The sequence below is a fragment of the Pan troglodytes genome, chromosome 9 (assembly GCF_028858775.2).
Source record: "Pan troglodytes isolate AG18354 chromosome 9, NHGRI_mPanTro3-v2.0_pri, whole genome shotgun sequence".
Classification (NCBI taxonomy): Eukaryota; Metazoa; Chordata; class Mammalia; order Primates; family Hominidae; genus Pan; species Pan troglodytes.
This window is the reverse complement of record NC_072407.2, coordinates 92,957,860-92,982,312: the sequence shown is the minus strand read 5'-3', so window position 1 is coordinate 92,982,312 and position 24,453 is coordinate 92,957,860. Positions and strand designations below refer to the sequence as shown.

Sequence of the window (24,453 nt, the reverse complement as noted above, 5' to 3'; positions counted from 1 at the left end):
TGGATTTTTAAAAACTTTTTTTTTATATTTTAAGTATGAGAGTGAAAGATGTATATGCATAAAGAAATGTCCCAAAGAATACAAAGTAGTAAATAGGATATATAGAGAGACTGTCCTCATAAGGAATATGGTGTGTGCATGCACGCGTGTATGTGTGTGCACGCGCATGTGTGTGTGTGTGTGTGTTTCTGTTTCCTTAAAGGAATGTGTTTCCTCAAAGTTTTACCCTTGACTAGTGTTGGTTCCGATGATATGTGTTATTTCTTTTCATATATTGCATTGTCTGCAAAGCCTTACATTTTGGTGATGAAAGTAGAGGGAGTTGGCGGTAGCACAGACACTGCAAAAAATGCCCTCAAAGCTCAGTAATTATTCTGAGGCAGATACAAGTGCCTGGCCTGAGAATAAGATCCAACTATAATAATGAGAATTAAGGCAAAGATGCCATAGGACAAAGACCAAATATGTTGCTGAGCTCACCCACTCTCTTCCCATGTACTGCCTTCCAGTAAGCCTTGGACCCTTTCCTCTTCCGAGGTCAAAAAAAAAAAAAATGAATATATGTATTGAAAGGAAGATATAAATTTATTTTTTTTCAGAATACCAAGGGTCCCCATATACAAATAAATTAATTAAAAATATGTGTTCTATTGTCTGAAAGGACAGAAGAGAAAAAATCAGGCTAAAACTGTGGAATATGAATTTTATGTAAAATAGAAACGTAAATTTTCCAGTCATGAGGATTATTATATACTATGATGGTTTATCAAAGGAAATTACAGAATAGCTTCCCTTGGAGGCCTTTAAAATGATTTTTTTTTTCACTGAGCATTGACTCCACGCTTCAGAGACATTTTTGTGCATAAGGAGCTGGATTTAATGAAATAAACCAGCTTTGAAATAAACTGAAAAAAGTAAAATAAAAACTTACTTGTTCTACGTTAAAAAAAAAGGCCTGACATTGTTTTAATGATATATTCTGCAAGTAATTTTAGAACATGTTATGTTACCCAGGGATCTAAGTAGAACTCTGTTCCAAAAACTAATACCGATGTTCACCATTTGTTGTCTACTTTACTTAGGTTTGTGGATCTTATGAGTCTTGACTTTGGATTAATATATTGAATAAGTAATTAGAGACATGTATTTCTTTAGTGTTATATTTCTATTAATGCTTGCAAAGTGGGATTTATTCATATTACTGACACATTGGTGATGTAAATTTTTCTAGGATTATGCTCTTTCATTTAAATGCATGCATTTGAAATTTGAAATGGATATATAAATTATTTTTATTTCCCCTTTAATATTAGAGCATTGCCTTTGTGCAGTTGTGAGTATGGGTTAGAGAGAGAGGAGACTTTGTAACCAGAAAACTATGTTGACTTTCCATTTTCAGTCCCTTCTTGGAGACTACAATACTTTTTTCCAAAACTTGTTCTGGCTGACTTATTGATGAATTCCCATAATGATGCAGCTATTTAAATATGTATGGATACTACACATATAGGCATAAAGATACTTGATTACCTGTGTACATATATAAACAAACACATTTTATTTTATTTTAGACGGAGTCTGGCACTGTTGCCCAGGCCGGAGTGCAGTGATGCGATCTAGGCTTACTGCAACCCTGCCTCCTGGGTTCACGCCATTCTCCTGCCTCATCCTCCCGAGTAGCTGGGACTACAGGTGCCTGCCACCACGCCCGGCTAGTTTTTGTATTTTTAGTAGAGATGGGGTTTCACCATGTTAGCCAGGATGGTCTCGATCTCCTGACCTCGTGATCCACCCACCTCGGCCTCCCAAAGTGCTGGGATTACAGGTGTGAGCCACCGTGCCTGGCCACATATTTTTGAAATTATTTTTTCAATAAGTTAGATAAAACATATCTATGATTAAAAAAATCAGAATATTAGGAAGAAAATGAAGCTTCTTCACTTTAATGCAAGGCATCTATAAAAAATCTATAGCTAATATCATATAAAAAATCTATAGCTAATGTCATATTAAATGGAGAAATACTGAATTCTTTCCCACGCAGATCAGAAACAAGGCTCACGATTCTGGAAACAAGAAAGTCCACAATCAAGGTGCTGGCAGATCCGGTGACAGGTGGGTATCCTCTGTGTACTTTGTAGATGGCCATCTTCTGTTTGTATTCACACATGGCAGAGAGGTGGGGGGGCGAGGAGAGAGAGAGTGAGAGAAAAAGAGAGAGAGAGAACGCAAACTCTATCTTTTGTAATAAGGGCTTAGTCCCATTCATTCATAAAGTCGCTACCATCATATCTTAATATCTTAATAACTTCCCAAAGGCCCCACCTGAAAATATCATCACATTGTAGATTAGGCATCAACATAGGAATTTGGGAAAACACAAATATTCTGTCCATAGCTCCCTCTCTTACCACTATTATACAGTATTGTATCAGGATCTGAGTAAGCACAATGTCCAGAAAGGAAATTTTAAAGGGCAAAGGAAAGATAAAAGATAAATTTCTTTTTATAACTTTTATTTTAGGTTCAGGCTTCATTGGAAGATTTGTTACATAGGTAAACTCGTGTCATGGGAGTTTGTTATGCAGATTATTTCATCACCCAGGTATTAAGCCTAGCACCCACTAGTTAATTTTGCTGATCCTCTCCCTCCCCCCCACTCTCCACCCTTCCATAGACCCCAGTGTGTGTTGTTCCTCTCTTTGTGTCCATGTGTTCTCATCATTTAGCTCCCACTTATAAGTGAGAACATGCAGTATTTGGTTTTCTGTTCCTTTGTTACTTTGCTAAGGATAATGGCCTCCAGCTCCATCCAATTAGTACAACCATTGTTGAGGACAGTATGACAATTCCTCAGATCTAAACACAGAAATACTCTTTGACCCAGCAATCTCATTACTGAGTATACACCTAAAGAAATATAAATCATCTGTCGTAAAGACACATGCATATGTATGTTCATTGCAACACTATTCACAATAGTAAAGACATGGAATCAACCTAAAAAATCTATTTTGATTTACCTGTAGCAATTTCTAATTATTACTTGATTGCTTAAATATATCCCCAAATAACTTACACATGAATTACTATAATTAATTATAACATTTGCTGAGGCTACAAGATTCAGGGTGAATATATATAAATTCACTGTATTTCCATAGTATGCTTGCAGGGAACAATAGAAAATTGAATTGATGAAGTATTTGATAAATCTAACAAAATTGATAAGCATGCTGAAAATAACAGAACATTGCTAAGATAAATTAAAGAGCTAAGTAAATGGGGAGATATATTTTGTTTATGAAGCATATCTAATAAGATTTTTAACATGGCAATTATTCTAAATTAATCTGTAGATTAAATTGCATTTTCATGCAGACCTTAGCTGGCTCTTTTACAAAAATTGACAAACTAATACTAAAATTTACCAAAAAAAATGTAGAAGACCTAGAAGAGGCAAAATAAGTGCGACAATAAAGGAAAAATGAAATAGACACTATCTATCTTAAGTCTTACTGTAAGCAAATAATAGTTAAGACAACTTGGCTTTATTGTAAAGATTGACAGAAAGATCAATGAAACAGATTAGAACATGCTAAAATCGACACAAACACACTAATTGATTTTTGAAAAAAAGGTATTTCAATGGAAAATAATATTATTTTTAACAAATAGTACCTGAACTTTTGGACATACATATTCAACAATGAACCTGGGTAACTTTTACCCTATACCATACACAAATATTAACTAAAAAATGGATCATAGACCGAAATGTTAAAAGCTAATACTGTATAACATCTCGAGGAATATATATGAAGATGATATCTGTAAGACTGGGTAGAATAATAATGAAAGCTATATAAGAAAATAAATATATATACACATATGTATATATAATACAATACATAGTTTTAGAAACTGATTTTACTCATGAAACTATGACCACAATAAAGGTAATGAATATGTCAGTCACTCCTTAATGTTTCCTGATTCCCCTTTATAATCTCTTTGGACATCTTCCCCTTATCCCCAAACAGTGATTTGCTTTCTGTCATTGTAGATGAGTTTGCGTTTTCCATAATTTTATATAAACGAAATAAGAAAATAGGTACCATTTTCTCGTCTGACTCCTTTCACTCATTAACATAGGTTAGAGACTCAGCAATGTTATTTTCACTATTTTAACAAAGTTTTTTAAAGATCATGTATTAATACTTCATTGTCTTTTATTGTTGAGTATTATTTCATATGAATATACCACAGTTTGTTTATTCCTTCACCAGTTGATGGACAGTTGGTTTGTTTCCATCTTTTAGGTATTTGTGAATAAAATTGCTATGAACATTTATGTATATGTTTTTGTGAGAATAAGTATGCTTTTATTTATTTTTCTAGTTGAAATGCGTTGGAGCCGAATGACTACTATATGCTATTTAAAATTTTTTTAAATGCCAAACTGTTTTTCAAAGTAGTTGTGCCCTTTTTCACCAGAAGTATATGAGAGCTCTGATTACTTCACATCATTGCCAACACTTGGTATGGTTAATCCTTTTTCATTTTAGTTGTTCTATTGGTTCATAGTGATGGCACTTCATTGTGGTTTTAAATTGAATTTTCTTTTTTGTAAACTCATATTTTAGGTGCAGAGATACATGTGCAGTTTGGTTATATAGAGAGACTCATGTCCCTGGGGTTCGTTATACAGATAATTTTGGCACCAAGGTACTAGGCCTAGTACCCAATAGTTTTTTTTTTTCTGATTTTCTCCCTTCTCTTCACTCTCCAAGCTCAAGTGGACTTCAGTGTCTGTTGTTCCCCTCTTTGTGTCCATGTGTTCCCATCATTTAGCCATTTGGCTCATACTTATTAATGAGAACATGCAATATTTGGTTTGGTGTTCCTGCATTCGTTTGCTAAAAATAATGGCCTCCAGTTTCATTCATGTTCCTGCAAAGGACATAATCTGGATTTTTTTATGGCTGCATAGTATTCCTTCATGTATGTGTACCACATTTTTTTTTTAAATTATACTTTAAGTTCTAGGGTACATGTGTACAATGTGCATGTTTGTTACATATGTATACATGTGTCATGTTGGTGTGCTGCACCCATTAACTCGACATTTACATTAGGTATATCTCCTAATGCTATTCCTCCCTCCACCCCACGACAGGCCCTGGTGTGTGATGTTTCCCTTCCTGTGTCCAAGTGTTCTCATTGTTCAATTCCCACCTATGAGTGAGAACATGCGGTGTTTGGTTTTTTGTCCTTGCAATAGTTAGCTGAGAATGATGGTTTCCAGCTTCATCCATGTTCCTACAAAGGACATGAAAACATCCTTTTTTATGGCTTCATAGTATTCCATGGTGTATATGTGCCACATTTTCTTAATCCAGTCTAGCACTGATGGACATTTGGGTTGGTTCCAAGTCTTTGCTATTGCAAATAGTGCCGCAATAAATGTATGTGTGCATGTGTCTTTATAGCAGCAGGATTTATACTCCTCTGGGTATATACCCAGTAATGGGATGGCTGGGTCAAATGGTATTTCAAGTTCTAGATCCTCGAGGAATTGCCACAGTGTCTTCCACAATGGTTGAACTAGTTTACAGTCCCACCAACAGTGTAAAAGTGTTCCTACTTCTCCACATCCTCTCCAGCACCTGTTGTTTCCTGACTTTTTAATGATTGCCATTCTAACTGGTGTGAGATGGTATCTCATTGTGGTTTTGATTTGCATTTCTCTGATGGCCAGTGATGATGAGCATTTTTTCATGTGTCTGTTGGCTGCATAAATGTCTTCTTTTGAGAAGTGTCCATATCCTTTGCCCACTTTTTTATGGGGTTGTTTTTTTCTTGTAAATTTGTTTGTGTTCATTGTAGATTCTGGATATTAGCCTTTTTTCAGATGAGTAGATTGCAAAAATTTTCTCCCATTCTGTAGGTTACCTGTTCACTCTGATGGTAGTTTCTTTTGCTGTGCAGAAGCTGTTTAGTTTAATTAGTCAATTTTGGCTTTTGTTGCCATTGCTTTTGGTGTTTTAGACATGAAGTCCTTGCCCATGCCTATGTCCTGAATGGTATTGTCTAGGTTTTCTTCTAGGATTTTTATGGTTTTAGGTATAACATTTAAGTCTTTAATCCATCTTGAATTGATTTTTGTATAAGGTGTAAGGAAGGGATCCAGTTTCAGCTTTCTACATATGGCTAGCCAGTTTTCCCAGCACCATTTATTAAATAGGGAATCCTTTCCCCATTTCTTGTTTTTGTCAGGTTTGTCAAAGATCAGATGGTTGTAGATGTGTGGTATTATTTCTGAGGGCTCTGTTCTGTTCCATTGGTCTATATCTCTGTTTTGGTACCAGTACCATGCTGTCTTGGTTACTATAGCCTGGTAGTATAGTTTGAAGTCAGGTAGCGTGATGCCTCCAGCCTTGTTCTTTTGGCTTAGGATTGTCTTGGCAATGTGGGCCCTTTTTTGGTTCCATATGAACTTTAAAGTAGTTTTTTCCAATTCTGTTGAAGAAAGTCATTGGTAGCTTGATGGGGATGGCATTGAATCCACAAATTACCTTGGGCAGTATGGCCATTTTCACAATACTGATTCTTCCTATCCATGAGCATGGAATGTTCTTCAGTTTGTTTGTATCCTCTTTTATTTCGTTGAGCAGTGGTTCGTCGTTCTACTTGAAGATAGTTCTCCTTGAAGAGGTCCTTTACATCCCTTGTAAATTGGATTCCTAGGTATTTTATTCTCTTTGAAGCAATTTTGAATGGGAGTTCACTCATGATTTGGCTCTCTGTTTGTCTGTTATTGGTGTATAAGAATGCTTTTGATTTTTGCACAATGGTTTTGTATCCTGAGACTTTGCTGAAGTTGCTTAGCAGTTTAAGGAGATTTTGGGCTGAGACGATGGGGTTTTCTAGATATACAATCATGTCATCTGCAAACAGGGACAATTTGACTTCCTCTTTTCCTAATTGAATACCCTTTATTTCTTTCTGCTGCCTGATTGCCCTGGCCAGAACTTCCAACACTATGTTGAATAGGAGTGGTGAGAGAGGGCATCCCTATCTCGTGCCAGTTTTCAAAGGGAATGCTTCCAGTTTTTGCCCATTCAGTATGATATTGACTGTGGGTTTGTCATAAATAGCTCTTATTATTTTGAGATACGTCCCATCAATACCTAATTTATTGAGAGTTTTTAGCACGAAGGGCTGATGAATTTTGTCAAAGGCCTTTTCTGCATCTATTGAGATAATTATGTGGTTTTTGTCTTTGGTTCTGTTTATATGCCGGATTACATTTATTGATTTTCATATGTTTTTTTTTTAATTTTATTATTACTATTATTATTATTTTTTTTTAATTATACTTTTTAAGTTTTAGGGTACATGTGCACATTGTGCAGGTTAGTTACATATGTTTACATGTGCCATGCTGGTGCACTGCACCCACTAACTCGTCATCTAGCATTAAGTATATCTCCCAATGCTATCCCTCCCCCCTCCCCACCACAGTCCCCAGAGTGTGATATTCCCCTTCCTGTGTCCTTGTGATCTCATTGTTCAATTCCCACCTATGAGTGAGAATATGCGGTGTTTGGTTTTTTGTTCTTGCGATAGTTTACTGAGAATGATGGTTTCCAATTTTATCCATGTCCCTACAAAGGACATGAACTCATCATTTTTTATGGCTGCATAGTATTCCGTGGTGTATATGTGCCACATTTTCTTAATCCAGTCTAGCATTGTTGGACATTTGGGTTGGTTCCAAGTCTTTGCTATTGTGAATAATGCCGCAATAAACATATGTGTGCCTGTGTCTTTATAGCAGCATGATTTATAGTCCTTTGGATATACACCCAGTAAAGGGATGGCTGGGTCAAATGGTATTTCTACTTCTAGATCCCTGAGGAATAGCCACACTGACTTCCACAATGTTTGAACAAGTTTACAGTCCCACCAACAGTGTAAAAGTGTTCCTATTTCTCCACATCCTCTCCAGCACCTGTTGTTTCCTGACTTTTTAATGATTGCCATTCTAACTGGTGTGAGATGATATCTCATAGTGGTTTTGATTTGCATTTCTCTGATGGCCAGTGATGATGAGCATTTTTTCATGTGTTTTTTGGCTGCATAAATGTCTTCTTTTGAGAAGTGTCTGTTCATGTCCCTCGCCCACTTTTTGATGGGGTTGTTTTTTTCTTGTAAATTTGTTTGAGTTCATTGTAGATTCTGGATATTAGCCCTTTGTCAGATGAGTAGGTTGCGAAAATTTTCTCCCATGTTGTAGGTTGCCTGTTCACTCTGATGGTAGTTTCTTTTGCTGTGCAGAAGCTCTTTAGTTTAATTAGATCCCATTTATCAATTTTGGCTTTGGTTGCCATTGCTTTTGGTGTTTTGGACATGAAGTCCTTGCCCATGCCTATGTCCTGAATGGTAATGCCTAGGTTTTTTTCTAGGGTTTTTATAGTTTTAGGTCTAACGTTTAAATCTTTAATCCATCTTGAATTGATTTTTGTATAAGGTGTAAGGAAGGGATCCAGTTTCAGCTTTCTCCATATGGCTAGCCAGTTTTCCCAGCACCATTTATTAAATAGGGACTCCTTTCCCCATTGCTTGTTTTTCTCAGGTTTGTCAAAGATCAGATAGTTGTAGGTAAGCGGCGTTATTTCTGAGGGCTCTGTTCTGTTCCATTGATCTATATCTCTGTTTTGGTACCAGTACCATGCTGTTTTGGTTACTGTAGCCTTGTAGTATAGTTTGAAGTCAGGTAGTGTGATGCCTCCAGCTTTGTTCTTTTGGCTTAGGATTGACTTGGCGATGCGGGCTCTCTTTTGGTTCCATATGAACTTTAAAGTAGTTTTTTCCAATTCTGTGAAGAAAGTCATTGGTAGCTTGATGGGGATGGCATTGAATCTGTAAATTACCTTGGGCAGTATGGCCATTTTCACGATATTGATTCTTCCTACCCATGAGCATGGAATGTTCTTCCATTTGTTTGTATCCTCTTTTATTTCCTTGAGCAGTGGTTTGTAGTTCTCCTTGAAGAGGTCCTTCACATCCCTTGTAAGTTGGATTCCTAGATATTTTATTCTCTTTGAAGCAATTGTGAATGGGAGTTCACTCATGATTTGGCTCTCTGTTTGTCTGTTGTTGGTGTATAGGAATGCTTGTGATTTTTGTACATTGATTTTCATATGTTGAACCAGCCTTGCATCCCAGGGATGAAGCCCACTTGATCATGGTGGATAAGCTTTTTGATGTGCTGCTGGATTCGGTTTGCCAGTATTTTATTGAGGATCTTTGCATCAATGTTCATCAGGGATATTGGTCTACAATTCTCTTTTTTGGTTGTTTCTCTGCCAGGCTTTGGCATCAGGATGATGCTGGCCTCATAAAATGAGTTAGGGAGGATTCCCTCTTTTTCTATTGATCGGAATAGGTTCAGAAGGAATGGTACCAGCTCCTCCTTGGTGTACCACATTTTCTTTATCCATTCTGCCATTTACGAGCTTTTAGGTTGATTCCATATCTTTACTATTGTAAATAGTGCAGCAATGAACATATGCATACATGTGTCTTTATAGTGGAATAATTTATATTCCTTTGGGTGTATACCAAGTAATGAGATTGCTGGGTTAAATGGTAGTTCTGTTTTTAGCTCTTTGAGGAATCACCACACTGCTCTCCACAATGACTGAACTAGTTTGCATTCCCACCAACAGTGTATACACATTTCCTTTTCTAAGCATCTATGCCAGCATGTTATTTTTTGACTTTGTACTAATAGCCATTTGGACTGATATGAGATGTTTTCTCATTTCTCTAACGATCAGTGTTATTGAACTATTTTTCATATGCTTGTACACTGCAAGTATATCTTCTTTTGAAAAGTTTCTATGTCCTTTACAGTAACCCAAACAGCATGATACTGGTGCAAAAACAGACACATAGACCCATGGAAAAAAAGAGAGATCTCAGAAATAAGGCTGCACACCTATAACCATCTGACCTCTGACAAAACTGATAAAAACAAGTAATGGGGAAAGGACTCCCTGTTAAATAAATGATGCTGCGATAACTGGCTAGCAGCATATGCAGAAGATTGAAACTGGACCCCTTCCTTACAGTATATACAAAAAAATCAATTCAAGATGAATTAAAGACTTAAATGTAAAACCAAAAACTATAAAAACTCTGAAAGACAATCTAGATAATACCATTGTTGACATAGAAACTGGCAAAGATTTCATGATAAAGATGCCAAAAGCAATACAACAAAAGCAAAAATTGACAAATGGAACACAATTTAACTTAGTTTCTTTTGCTGTGCAGAAACTCTTATCAACAGAGCAAACAGACAACCTATAGAATGGGAGAAAATATTTGCAAGATATGCATCTGACAAAGTTCTAACATCCAACATCTATAAGGAACTTGAACAAATTCATAAGGAAAAAACAAACAACCCCATTGAATTTTCTGATGACTAATAATGCTGAACACCTTTTCATGTGCGTATTTTCCATCGATATATCTTCTTTAGTGAGGTGTTTATGTTTGTTGTCTTGAGTTGTGAAAGTTTTTATGTATTCTGATATGTCTTTTTCAGGTACAAGGTTTGCAAATTTGAGATTCCTTTTAGTCTCTCCATATTGCATGTTTCCTACTAAATTGCATAAAGTTGCAACTAAAGAGATTGAACTACTGAATACAAACTAACAAATGCATGATTTTAAGATTTTTAAAAGACAATTATATGGTAAATTAGAGTAAATGGCTATTACTGAACCAGTTGCTTAAAGAAATTGAGTAAAAAAACTCTCAACATACAAAAAAAAGGTAATATTGCAAAAAACTATAGAAAGAGATTTCTCTAACCTTAAGCAAGACATTATACTGTCAAATTGAAGCTTTAATTGTGGTCTAGACAGCACTTATTTTAATAGACTTTAGCATACCCTGTACAATTGTTGGAATCTCAAGACAAGGAAACAAAAAAATCTCTCTGACAGAAAGATAAAGTGTATGGCTTTTCTGCACTTCAGCTTAATGATGTAATCTATGATGGCAATACATTTTCTGATATGGAAAAATTAACACATTCCTAGAATAATTCCTGTCCTTTTTATACTTTGCTAGGTACTATTTTCTAATGTTTTATTTAAAAATTACACATCTATTTCTTCATCTGTTCTTTCTCTGTTTTCTTTCTCCATCTTATTCATGTTTTAGTATTTAGAATTAGGTAACTGCCTAAAACAAACAAAAAAAAACTTTTACCTTTTCTTTTTTTTTATCATTTTTCTTTTCTCTTTTTATTTATTTATTTATTTAGTTAGTTAGTTAGTTATTTTTGAGACAGACTGTCACTCTGTCGCCCTGGCTGGGGTGAGTGCTGTGGTGTGATTTCAGCTCACTGCAACCTCTGCCTCCTGGGTTCAAGTGATTCTCATGCCTCAGCCTCCTGAGTAGCTGGAGTTACAGATGTGCACCACCGCACCCGGCTAATTTTTGTATTTTTAGTAGAGACGGGAAATCACTATGTTGGCAAGGCTGGTCTTGAACTCCTGACCTCAAGTCATCCACCCACCTTGGCCTCTTAAAGTGCTGGGATAACAGGCATGAGTCACTGCGCCTGGCTGTCAACTTTTACCTTTTCTGATTAGTTGGAATACTTAAGTTAAGTTTCAGGATTTTTTTTTTTTTTTTTCTTTTTAGAGATTAGATAAACCTCTTTTGTGAAATTACGTTGTCCTGGAGGCTTTATACAAAACACACACATATGCACTCTTTAATCATCACCTTTCCAATCTCCTCTAAAATCATTTGTATATTTTAGTGTGCTTTTCTCTTTTCTTGGATCAATTTTGGGAATGTATACTTTACTAGGATATAATCTATTGTATTACAGCTTTTGCTAGAATAACCAAGCATGTTGAATCATAGTAAGTATTTTAAATTTGTAAAAAGTCAGTTGTGACTCCAGAATATTTACCATTTGGAAACAGAAGCAGAGAAGATCACAGACAGTTTACATTCAATATGATGAAAAATAAAGAGCCACCATGCTTTTTTCCTTCTCCTAAGGTTTTCAATCCAGTCATAACACCAGTGATGACTGTTTTTATTCCTAACAGATGCTTGTTATATTCTCAGTTTGATTACAAATTCAGAGGAGGAAAAAATGTGACTTGTCAGCCCTCTTAAACCAAAAGAAAACATTAAAAAGTAATAATAGGGACTATGAAAGAGCAAGAGTACATACAACCTACCTAATATGTATGTCTCTTCAGCACTGTACTGTGTTCAAGATCGATGATAAAATTTTTATTTTTCAATTTAAAACTAAATTTAAAATTAATACAATTATCAATTCATCAGTTTATCAATTAAGGTATTTATTAATCAGGCATCTTCATTATCATTAAATAATAGTGTATTAGATAATTATGATTAATAGTTCATTAAGAAGGTTGTTATTTAATGCTAATGAATATCTGGTGAGGAATTTCTATTAAGCATCTACCATTTGCAGATTTTATGCTTGACTTCAGGGATTCAATGTTGTGTTATTTAACATTACAATCCTTGAACATCTTATGTTCTAGTGCTTGTTACTGTACTATAGGCTATATCAAAGATAAGCCATCAGAGATGATTTAATTTGAATTTCTTTTAAACAAATTAAAAATTAAATTATCTGTACTGTTGCAATACCCGTTTTCCTCAACTTTCTCTTTTCCTTTGCATTCTACATTTATGGGTAGAAATTTGAAAAGAAAGAAAAGAAAAATGCTGAGCTCTCATGTTTGAAAAAAAAAAGAGGAATGTTGATTCCTCAAAAACACTATTCGTCTGCATAGTCTGTTTGATACACCCAAGAATACTACCAAGAGGCCTCTAGGGGTTAAACGCACTTTTTTGATTAATGTATTAAGATTCAGATCTGGTCCCTTGTTTTCCTGGTGCAGCACACTGATTCATCAGCACATCAAGGGGCATTAATAAATATCTCAGAGGTATCTACACATGAAGCAAGCTCTGAAGACACTTATAAATTCAGAATGGCAAGTGATTAACTCACTATGAGAACTATAATTGTCACAGGAACAACATTTGCACCCCTCATAATCAGTCTATTTTCTCTCTCTAGGTAGACCTACATGAGCTGTCCAGTCATATTCTGAATGTCAACCTATCTTTCCATAAAACATAACAACTATCATAGGTATCATACAAACTTCAGGTTTATATGACGAGGAATTGTATTTGATCTGAAATGCCTAAGTGGACACAGTTCTGCCAATAATGAGCCACATCCACCTTTGAGCAAACAGAAGGGCTGGATGGATCCCCATAATGTATAAAAGAAAAATAAATAACTTTTTAATAAAAATAAAAAATAGCACCTGTATTAATCAAGATTCTTCAGTGAAATAGAGCAAATAAAAATTTGTTTTTTCCCCCCACTGGAAAATACCTTTTGTTTTTCCTTTTCTGAGTGTCTCCCTTCCCTTCCTTTCACCTTACCTTTCTCCCTTCTTTTCTCCTTCCCTCCCTTCCTTCTTTCCTATTTTAACTGTTGACTATAGAGATGCTTATTATTTCAATACAGAGCACTCCATCATTTTTCTCCCTAAATGATTGACAGATTCTCTCCTAATGAGATTTCTGTCATGATAGTTGTATTCTCGTTGTTGTTTTGTTTTATTTATTTTGATTCATTTGGTTTACTTTAATTGTAGCACATTTGTTAGCTTGGATTTATAAACTATTATACGTTGTAAGGACCTGGAGAAAAGCATGGTTCACACAGTGAAATGTTAGAATTTTACATTAATTAATTCCACTCTAGCCCTCTGATGATGAAGCTGCCCTGGGATTCAGAGAACCTTTCTTCTCATAGTATTTATATAATAAACAAACTGCACACATCCCCAAGAATTCATTTCTCATCCAATAAATGAGGGTAATGTTTTCCCAAGTTACCTCAGAGAGTTGATGTGAGCATCTAATATGGAAATAAAAAGAAAACTCTTTGAAAAGAATAAAGCACTTTTGCTATGAGTTTGGGGAATTATTAATTATTGATGTTTATAAGCCTAATTAGGAACTACCCTTTAATAATTTATCTAATTCTATAGATTGATTATGTTTCTTGAAATGCTCTCTCATTCTATCAACAGCTAATATCATTTGTTTTATGACTGAAACAAGAGTGTTTTCCAAAGTGTAATTAAAAATTCTTTCTATGAAGAACATTTTCTTTGAATATAAATCAACCTTTGAAATCAAGACCCAACATGAGTCATCTCTGTAACAGAACAGGTATTGTTATAAATATGCATTTGAAAATCATATGTAACATTAAAAAACTAAAAATATTCAAAATTTCTCACATTTATACACTAACAATTTATAAATGAAAATTTATCATATGTATTAATGCATGAAAATTATATAGTGTACTTTTTATATTTTTACAAACATTTTTCTTTGGATGAAATTGATTAATGTCTCAAAGTACCCAACATATCAAAAATGATGCAAAAAGAATTAGAAAATCTACATATCTATTATAGCAATTGAATTTGTAATTTGAAACTTACCAGAAAAGATATCTTCAGGCCCAGGTAGCTTCTTCATCACAAAATTTTTCCAAATTTTTTAGAAGAAATGTATCAGTCTACCAGAAAATATTCTAGAGAATATAGAAAGAGAAAATACTTCAAACTTATTTTGTGAGGTTATCATTAATACAAAAACATAAAACAAATTATAAGAAAGAAAAATTGTGTCATTCATAAAATAGATGTAAATTCTAACCGTCTTAGCAAATCAAATTTAAGAACTATATTAAAAAGGATAATGTATGATATTCATGTTAGATTTATATTGCAAAACAGTGTTTAACTTCCAAAAATCAATCAATGCAATTCAACATAATAATGTTAAAAAATTGTATGATCATTTTGCTACATTCAGCAGGTGCAGTGCACAGAAATCAGTCCCATTCATTTTACTTTAGCATGTTGCAGCCATTGGAGAATCTTCTACAGAAAGCCAGGATGATTTTGCAGCTTACCTCATGAGTTCTCCTTCTTTCAGTTGTCACATTCTTCTATTGGATATTGTACAATGCCTGGATGTATTATGTTTTCTTATATTTTACTCAGGTTATTAGACCAGAAAAAGATCAGCGCCCCACTTCGGTAGTTGGGCAGTTTTTAAAAATTATTATAATTATTAAAATAGAATTTTTTATTATTAAAATAGAATTTTTTAACACCTTAAATTTGTGATAGCTTCACTAACAATGTATCCGCCTCCAATTTCTCATATATATGAATGCTAACTAACTACATTCCAGTGCATTATAGGGCTTTCTAAAATATGATATATTGCAACAATATATCATTCGAACATAAGAAAACTATGTTCTTTAAATAGTAGGTGAATATGACTTTCTAAAACTTGTTCATTAATGCCCACAATCTAGTGTGGCAGAATACTATATAATTAATGAGAACCAACTTCAGAAAAAGTAAAATAGTTAAATAAGCTGTAATGCAAATTTTTACATACCTTTATTCGAGTAAGCACATTGACAATTATGTGCTTCTGTTCATGATTTGAAGACAGAACTACGTTTTCATGTTTCTATGTGATAAGTGGGGAATGATTTGCATTCTATTTTTATGAATGCAAATCAAATTGTCTATATATGTAAGAAAGTATTACTGCAACTTTTGACAGCATTGAATCCTAATTTACCTTCCGAAATACTGTAATGTTAGGCAATCATTTCAAGAGTTAGTTAGCAGCTGCAAAATCTATAGTTTGTAAAACTTCCAGCCATAAATATAACTGTATTTTGTAGAATAAGTGATAAAAAGAGAGCATTTTTATCCAGAACTTCATTTCTTACACTCTCTTTCAAACAAGCTATCTTCCAAGTGCTGAGTCAGCAGAAAAATTATTTTAGTAAATTATATATAGTGCATTAAATTTCACTGCCTTTAAATCTAATTCAAATATTTACATATATTCTCTCTACAATATCCAGTTACATGGCAGTATAAATTTTCCATAATAATATTATGTCTCTGAGCTTGCTTTGGTGGATCTGTGTAAAAAAATCTTTGTTGTATTTTTTATCATCATACCTTATGTGAAGTATACTGTTCTCAAGAGACTGTAGGATTTTATAATATCTAAACCATCAGTTTTTCTATTATCTCAAAATACACAAAATGGCATTTCCTGCAGTCATAAGTAGGCCCAAACTTCCTACTTTAGCCCCAGAGGATGCAAGCCAGTTTGGATGAATTAACTGTGAGTTGGGAGAGCACCATGGTTAATGACCAGAAAATATATCACAAGTGAGGAAAATATACATTACCCAGGTTGCAAACACCTTCATCTCATGGGCATTGACTTGCAAAGTCAACTTAAACCTCTGGGAATTTGAGATGAGGTCTCGTTTGTTTGCTTCTCTTGAGAAAAATTGGTTTCTTATTTACAATAAAATGGGTACCAAAGGGATTATATAGAATAAGCCAAAGCACTTCAGGGATTCAAAATTGCTTTTCCACAGGAACATTTTGGAGATTTGAATGTAACTGCTAATCAAACTCCAGATACATACATATATATGTGTATACACACACACACACACACACACACACGTGCACATATATATATGGCAGGACCACTCGAGAGAGATGTATACACACACACACACACACACATATACGTGTGTGTGTGTGTATATATGTGTGTACATATATATGTGTGTGTGTATATATATATATTCTATATGGCAGGACCACTCATTAACTTAATAGTAGGGAAAAATCTCAGACTCTTCCCAGTTGTTGGCACTGATGTAATTCTAATGCTTATGAGAGTGTATGTATGACCCATGAGGGTACTAAATAAATATTTGTTGTTAGTAATTAGAGAATGAATAAGAAATGAACTACAGCATATATATATACACACACACATATATTGTTTTTCTATCATCTCTAATGATCACTAAATATCAAAAATGATGGTTTACAGAGGCTTTCTCTTCTACACTATTCTGACCATTCTCATGTGAAGACTTAAACCACAATAAACAAAATTAGAAATATGTTTCATTTTAAGTGAAACATATTTCTTTCTCCCAACGAAATTAATTAGGATAAAAGTGAGTGAAAAAATGTAATATTCAGGGAAATGATTTTTAATTATTTGCATATATTACTTCTTTTCTTGGCCTACCCTAACCAACCCAAATTTAAGCTACACTCTCAAATACTCCCAATCTCCTTTATCCACTGTTTTTTTTTTTTCCTTAGCATTTATTACCTGTAATCTAATAAAAACCTTTTTAAAAAATGTGTTATGCTTACTGGGTGTTTTTCCTTAAAATATAAGCTTCACAAGAAATGTTTGTCCATCTGTCTATTGAGAAACAGTTCTCCATGAGTCATTCTGATTTCTGTACATCTTATAAGTAGAGGCACTACAGCCTTTTCTTCTCTACTCCCTTTTCAAGGATATGTGCATAGCAAACATTCTTGGAAGAAATCATAGATTGTCCGTTCCTTCAAAACAGAGGACAAGTTTCTTTCCTTTCCAGTATAATAAATAAATATAATATATCCCTTCATGGCCAAAGTTGGGTGTATTTACTTGCATACCATTATGAAAGATTAGGGTTAATCTTTCATAATGGTATGCAGTCTTCTTAAAATTGCATAATGGTGTGCAATCTTCTTAAACTTGGGGTTCCTCAGCAGTGATGCAAACTTACTGTGTGCACAGCATCCTCCAAAGTCATTCCGTGTCACTCTGTATGACTTAAAAGGCAATTGAAACTGGAACCAACATGAAGGTCATATTGTCCGTTGTGAAATGAGTAATAACTTCCTTTGCCTCTGCCCCAGAAGTCTTGCTTTCTCTGTCAGCGCCTATGAAACCGCGGCAGGAAAACTTGCTAACTTAATAGTAGGGAAAAATCTCAGACTCTTCTCAGTTGTTGACACTGATGTAACTCTAATGCTTATGGAAGTGTATGTATGGCCCATTGAGGGTACTAAATAAATACTTGTTGTTAGTAAATATGTGAATGAATATGAAATGGACTACAGCATTTATGAGAATAAGTGATAATATTTGTGAAATGATAGACCTTGACAACTGTAATTTTTTGAACTAAAATGAAATATAGATGTCAACATGACTGTGATATTATAATGGTTAAGAGTTTGGCTCTTACATCAAGTAAACATAACTCAGTCGCACCTATTACTCACTGTGTAACCTAGAACAAGACGTTTCAATCTTAATTTCTCATTTGTAAATTAGAAGAAATAATTATATAATATATGTACTGTTGTTGAGTTAGATGGGATAATAAACTGAGTTTATTACTGAAGTTTTATTATTATTTTGTTCAGATTCCTTTCTGAATTATCCTTATTCAAACACAATAGTATGACTTGTAGAGCCCATAAATAACTCACACAATATGTAATCTGCCCCCCCTTTTTTTGTCTCCCAGGTGCCAAAACACTCTATTGCATGCTCCAGGTTCGTAAAACTTTGAATCTATAGCTTGATATCTTTCATCCTTCTAAAAACATTCTCACCCATTATCTCTTCAAATACTGATTCTGCTTTGTTCCCTTCTATTCTCTTTCCTCTATTCTCTTTTTCTCTTCTCTTTTCCTCTCCCCTCTTCTTCCCTCCTTTCTTTTCCTTTCTCTTCCTCTCCTCCTCCTTGCCCTTTTTCTTCTTGTCTTTCACATTTGAGGTCATACTCTAGAACTCCAATCACATGTATGCTAGAATTCTAAAATATTATATACCCTAGGCATCTTATAATCTTTACCGTGTTTTGTTTTACCATTTTATCTCTTAATGCTTCATTCCTCATATTTTCTAATAACCCATCTTCCAATTCCTTCTTCCCGTGCATCTAGCAACTGTTAAACCTCTTGAGATCTTAAATTTTATTATTATTACATTTTTCAGTTCAGTAATCTTTATAGTTTCCCATTCTCTGGCAAGGCTATTTATTAACATTTCCTTTTATTTCTATCAGCATATTAATCACATTAATTTTAAAGTATCTGTCTGATAATCCTTTAAGGATCCTGATGATTTGTGATTTGTGTGTTTTCTTGGATTTTGGTCACATACCTTATCCTCATATGCCTGATAATTTTTGTTTCAGTGATAGGCATTGCATATTTTAAATTTAGGGAAAAAATAACTAGAGACTAAGTATACTCTTATCTTTCTTCAGAAAAAAATTTATATTTACTTCTAGCAGATGGCTAGAGACACTAGCCACCTGGATCACATGAATCTAAATTTAGGAAATAAAATAATGCAAAGTTATGCTTCAGTCCTTGAGGGTAGTTCTACTTGTGTCTCTTTTTTAATTCTATAATGTATTTCTATGGGGACCCTGCCCAAAGTACTAGGGATTTTTTTGGTCACCTTCTCCCTAAATGGCCTTCAACTGTAATTTTTGTTCTGTTAGGCCTAAAAGACAGTCAACATTCCTTTCCTTCTTGTTGACCTCACAGATATTCTTCTGCAATGCCTTAGGGGCAATGTGGTCCCAAATACTAAAAATGATAGGTATCTTTCTCTTACATCACAGTCCTTTAATTTTCCACTACTGTTAGCTTTCCAGGGCCTTCACTGGATATATAAAATCTCCTAGCTGTCAGAACTACTTTCAGTAGATGAATTGCCACTACTGGAAGCCCAATGCACTCTACATTTTTTTAATTACATCTCACTCACTTCACTTACTCTTTTATATAAAACTACACAGACCAGCAACACTTTAAAAGCCATTTATGCCTGAGGTTGCAATTTTTTGATTTTTTGCATGAGTGAAAAAATCAGATTTTGGCGATGACCTTGAGCAGTAGGCTATAAATAACTTCCACATGCTTAGTATTTCAATAATGGAACATTAGGCATAAGTGGGTTAAATTAGATGACATTACTTAAAGTATAAATTACTTACATGAGATTATACATTTCTGAGTTGCCTACTATACCATCTGGAACTGTATTTGTTAGGTATCTCATTATATGCAAAGGATAAAAGTATAAAAATAAAAACTTTGAAAAATATATGTTACAATTGTAAATTTTTTAGATTCAAACCTATAATCTTGAGAGAACAGAAACCCTTGGGAATAGAATAAATAGTGATCAAGTTAAAGAAGAGGGAAAGAAAGATCAATTTCTAGGTCTCCAATAGATGAAAGAAATGTTGCACTGAAGTCAGCCTTAAAACTTTAGGTACCCTGAGTAATTCAGATGAGATAAATATGTGATAGTCTTAAAACAATTTTTTTTTTTTTTTGCAAATCATGGAGAGAGGCGAAAAAAAGAGAGAGAAAGAAGTAAGAGAGAGAGAAAGAGAATAAGAGTGCTATGAGCTGTATACACAGATGATTATCAGTCCTGGGGGACAACACAGAAAGAAATATGGCAGGCAAAGTTGGACCACTTGTCTGTTCTGCCCAGAGCCAGCAGCTTTGCTCATACCTGAACTATTATGCTCAGAGGAGATAACGAACACTGTTTCCAGTAAATTTGCCTGTGGATACAAACTGACGGAGCAGTGTAATGGATAAATCTCCATCTCATATAAAGTCAGTGTCTCTCCAGAGGATTTTCTTATGGTTTCAGGAATATTATTTCATTTTATTAGAGTTAAAAGTTAACTTAACAGTCTTTAAATCATAGTTTGCTTTTCAGGCCACTGACCAGGACTGTTTGCCCTAATTACAAGCAAAAATAAGCAATTCTATTCAGCTCACTGACTAAATTATTTAACAACCAAAGGAGAGAATTTCTCTTATTATAAATGATATCCAAGTTGCTGTCCCAATTCTAGACTCATTTTTTTAATATTGGTGAAGAATAGTTTCTTTTTCAGTAAACTCTGGGAGAAATTATATTTTAATTTTCAATTATGTTTTAAAATGTATTCCTTAACTAAAATTTTTTTAATGAACTTGGCTAAATTTAGATAAACGATGTCTTTTAAATTGCAACACCTCATACTTGTGATAGGTTATTCTCTTTAGATGTTTGATATCTTATTTAGATATATTGATTTTTATTCTATCAATTTCTTTTCATGAGTTATTACATTAAACAAATTTTCCTAAGGAAACTTTCAAAAAATTGGAGAACTTTTTTTAATTAAGAAAAATATCTTGTATGCATATTGTACACACATACTGTTGAATTTTATCTCAAGTTCTGCATCTAGAGTATTCGATGATAATATCACCTTCTGTTTAATTCGTACAGCATGACTGCACATTTGTTGATCTGCTTCAGACAAGCATCTAATTACACCCAAGGCATAGATTTGATTTCCTTATAGGCTAATTCTCAAAAGGAGTGCCTTCTTCAAATGCTCCATGTGTCTGCCTCTTTTATTTTTCTCTCTCTTTGTATTTTCTTCTTTTTAATCTTATAGTAGTTTATTTGTTCTTTCCCGCCCTCCCTTACTTTCTTTCTTTCCTCTGCATAGATTTCATAAGATTCCTGTAATGTGTGAGACATATTAATGAATTTTAAAATGTTCAGATACGTAAGGCAATAATAATACAAATTGAGGTACAATGATTTTTTCTTCCATTCTAACTACTTTTGTTTTATTACATTTCATCTTTCTAATTGCAGAATATATATATAATATATATATGTAAGTGATAGCCCTTCCTTACCCACAAGGGATACGTTACAAGACCCCTAGCAAATGCTATGCTGTTTCCTATACACATATGCCTCTGATAAAGTTTATTAGTCACAATAAGACATTAATAGCAATAACTACAAATAGATAATATTTAGTTACATAAAAGACTATAAAAACAATTGTTATAAAAAATTATAACTATGCAGTGATAAATGTTATGTAAATGTCATCTCTCTCATCTACTAACAGGTGGATAGCATGTACAGTATGAATACGCTGAAGAAAGGGATGATTCATATTCTAGACAGGACAGAGCTGAATAACGTGAGATTTCATCATACTACTCAGAACAACATGCAATTTAAAACTTACGAATTGCTTGTTTCTGGAATTTTCCAATTAATCTTTTAGGACTACATTTGCTTTTTAAACATACTTATTTTTCAACATTTGTTTTGGACTTAGGGTTACAAAATTTTATGGACTAAGGGGTACAAGTGTTGTTGTGTTACATGAGTCATTGTGTAGTGGTGAGTCTGGACTTTGTTTTTGTGTGTGCATTGTTATTTTTTTGAGACAAGGTCATTCTGTTACCCAGGCTGGAGTATAGCGGCGTGATTGTACCAAATTAATAATACTTCATCCCTCACCCCCCTCTCTCTCACCTGCCCACCTTTTGGAGTCTCCAATGTCTCTTATTCCAGTCTGTGTATTGGACCACATTTGACTGCAGGTAACTGAAACTGTGGGTAAGAGGAAAGTACTGTATTATGATAAATATAATATATATATACATCTATGTTTTATAACATACTGAATATAGTATATAGAATCATGCTTTTTGCACATCCACTTTTATAGTTAAATAGTTACACATTTGCCTGACATTAGAGTGACTTATTTGACATATACAAATACAGTCCAATGTGTCTCAAATCATTTAGAATAGATTGATTACTAGGAACAAATATGAATATGCTTCCGCATCTGTGTTACTGAGTCCTAAATCGGGAAACAATAAACGTTTTCCTAATATCTGACTCTATAAAGAAAAGTCTTGTTAAGTTATATATATTATTATGTCACCTTACATATCTACTAGTAAATGACCTTTGCAGACAAAAATACAAGGCAAATGAGGAAAACCTTGGAAATTTGAATCGATGACACTGTCAAGTCAGGTAAATATTTGAGATGTTTATTCAACCATAAACCCATGGGCTACATAAGTAGATGCCGAGTATGACTGCTCAGTAAAATACAGCTTCTTACTGAACACATTTTTAACTTTCCTATCCATGAATATGCAGTAAAAAAAATTGACTCTCAAGATATTCCCCTTATGCTATATTTTCCATTGGCCAAATTCAGTGTGTTTCAAAAATAGGCATGTTTGGCATGCACTCTACTGTGAGCAGATTGGTGGATTGTAAAATAGAGCAAGTTTCATGGACTGCTGTATTTTCAGTCTTGGTAAAACAGAGACAGTTTTTCAAATACATGAATAATATACATAACTATCGTTTTTGTCCTTCTTGAGTATATGACCTAAATGTCATGTAGTTAGTTGATTAAAATATCCCTGTCTGGACTATGCATCAAAATTTGTTAAAGAAGTAATGAAAATAGAGAAAAATAGTAGTCAGTTTTTGACATTCAAAATCAAATTTGCAGTAACATTATAGTCAAGCTGTTGATTTGAGAAAGTGCATATCAGTAATCTATCCTAGTCTTCAAATTATAGCTTTTTTTAATGCTTATTTAAAGTATCTATTTTTCTATTAAAGCTTAGCCAGAAAGTTAGCCAGAGCCAAAGAAAAGAAAATTTGAGTCAGGGGGAAAGAGAATTTGAAGCACAAGAAACTCTCCCTTTCTGACTCCGGAGAATTGTGAGAATGAAGAGAGAGGTATTGGCAGTGCTTCTTATTCCACTGAGCACAGAACTACCTTGTCCCAATCCAGGAAATATCCACATAAAAATGTAAGTTTCTTCCTTTTTCTCCCAGAAAAGTTGGTGTGGGGAGTGGGGCAGGGAGAAGAAAAACAGGTAATTATGGGAAAAACATGATTATTATTTTCTCAATTCACCATACCCAGAGGAATCATGATATATTAGATTGGGAAGTTGCTACTTTGTGGTAACATATATCTACTTCTCTCACAGCCTTAAAAAAAAAAAAAGAAAAAAAGGTTTTTTTGTTAGTCTGTTCTTTTTGTGTGTGTATTTTTTTTTTATTTTTTTGTTTGTTTGTTTTCCAGAATGTGATAAGCTGACTGAGTGGGTCTCTGGATGATGTTTGAGGACTTCTGTGATGGAATGAGGAAAAGGGGAGGCTGACATCAACTCAAATTTTTCAAAGAAATCACATCTGAGGTGGAACCCACAGCCAATGCAAAATAAAATAGGAAATTACAATTGGAATGGAAAAAAATTAAAATGTGAAGGCAAGTATCTAGATGGTAAGACTACAAGCTCACATATGTAGTCCAGCATTACTGGTTAGCATCAAGTTTATGATAGCAGAACTTATAAACAATCAATATCCCAAAGCCAACAGACCTGAATTAAGCCTTCATCAGCAACTCTCCCTTCTGTCTTCCAGTTTGATTAAAGCTCTAAGACTGTGTCTGAGCTTTAAAGTTAGAGATCATGTGACTTACATTTAAAATGCACTGCTTTAAATATAGTCCATGTCTTA

The 24,453-nt window shown here is 34.0% G+C and overlaps 1 long non-coding RNA gene across 2 annotated transcripts in view; it reads right to left on the bottom strand.

Annotated features, from left to right (window-relative positions):
- Positions 1 to 1,917: 1,917 nt before the first annotated feature.
- The window catches only part of LOC104001286 (uncharacterized), a 306,636-nt gene continuing 284,100 nt past the window's right edge, over positions 1,918 to 24,453 (bottom strand). The window contains exons 2-4 of one of the 2 annotated variants that reach the window (XR_010147628.1): positions 22,420 to 22,497; positions 14,625 to 14,716; positions 1,918 to 2,152 (exon numbers count right to left, since the gene is read on the bottom strand). This is a non-coding gene — a long non-coding RNA (uncharacterized LOC104001286). The remainder of the gene's footprint in view (positions 2,153 to 14,624; positions 14,717 to 22,419; positions 22,498 to 24,453) is intronic. The other variant, XR_010147627.1, reaches the window with a different exon arrangement.